This window comes from Ceratina calcarata, unplaced genomic scaffold (genome assembly GCF_001652005.2).
Source record: "Ceratina calcarata isolate Rehan_Ccalc_2016 unplaced genomic scaffold, ASM165200v1 scaffold255, whole genome shotgun sequence".
Lineage (NCBI taxonomy): Eukaryota > Metazoa > Arthropoda > Insecta > Hymenoptera > Apidae > Ceratina > Ceratina calcarata.
The window spans coordinates 130,226-130,953 of NW_017147566.1; positions in this window are offsets into that span (position 1 = coordinate 130,226).

Here is a 728-nt window from a genome sequence, read left to right on the forward strand (position 1 = left end):
TAATAACTAAATATATATTTATAGAAGAAACATAAATGTTTCAACCCCTCGGCGGTGGTGAATGACGAGCATTTCGTTCGGTTTAAACGCACCGGTTGGAATCAGTGGAATCCGATGCGGTCTCGAGTCTGTCGAGGGTGACTTATCGCTCGCGAAACGGCACATTATGTTTTTAATCACGGCGACACAAATACCGCGATTCGATTGTTCCCGAGGCCGATACACAGCGATGATCCGAGAATAATTGAGGCACGAACGGCAAACAGATTCCGCGTCCCGGGCGAGGGCGACGGAAGGGTGCCGCTGCCTTTTCACCCCTCTTCGCCCACCCTCTATGACCGTGCCACGATCTCTACTTCATTGTCATCTGTCATCGCACCGCGAACAAATGAACGTCTCAACAGCCGGCAGACAAATGACTCCAAGGATTATCCGGCGGACGTTCCTCCTCTTTTTTTTATGCCCAACTTCCTTTCTCTTTCGCCACGGACGTTAATTTTTTATCAACTCCCATTGCTATTGAAACTTTTTACCGATGACCTTGATAACTCCGAAAAGGGTGATCTTGGGGAAAAGATTCGTCCTTTGAGACCATAAATGTGCATCACAATAAGCTAAAGAGATATTTAGGTGGCTTTACTTAACACTAGAAAGACTGAAACTTAGTATATACCTATATTGCCCAAAGCAGTAAAAATGACTGCATTGTGAAAGAATAATGTGTAAAG